The following is a 481-nucleotide window of genomic DNA, read 5'->3' on the forward strand; positions in this document are numbered from 1 at the left end:
ATTGTACAGGATCGTTCAAATTCGTGGCTCACCATTGGGATCTCCGCAAAGTTGCCTCTTTTTATGAATAAAAAAATGCATTTGAGATTTCTGAAAAATCTTTGAAAGTAACTGAGTAACTTTCTTTATCTCTAAGGTCAGTAACGCACTTGGCAACTGCGGCAGCCGAAATATGTTACAGGCGTATCCGAGATACCACTCTGCAAGGGACTATATCCTCGTGTAAAAACGGTCTTACCTTTTATGTGGTAAGAAACGTAGGACGAAAAAAATATGTTGGGTTCATCCTATATTTTTTGAACAGCACTCAAAGGGATTGTTTCAAAATCATTTTAAGGATTTTCAAAGATATTATTTACGTTTATTTTATTTATTTGCAATTTAAATAGGTTTGAATTACTAGGCTAAAACCGCGAAGATAGATAAAAAGTGAAACATATGATTGTGCATTATAATGACATCTGTCATTCTTATTTTAAAT

This window comes from Photinus pyralis, unplaced genomic scaffold (assembly GCF_008802855.1).
Source record: "Photinus pyralis isolate 1611_PpyrPB1 unplaced genomic scaffold, Ppyr1.3 Ppyr1.4_LG2, whole genome shotgun sequence".
NCBI lineage: Eukaryota > Metazoa > Arthropoda > Insecta > Coleoptera > Lampyridae > Photinus > Photinus pyralis.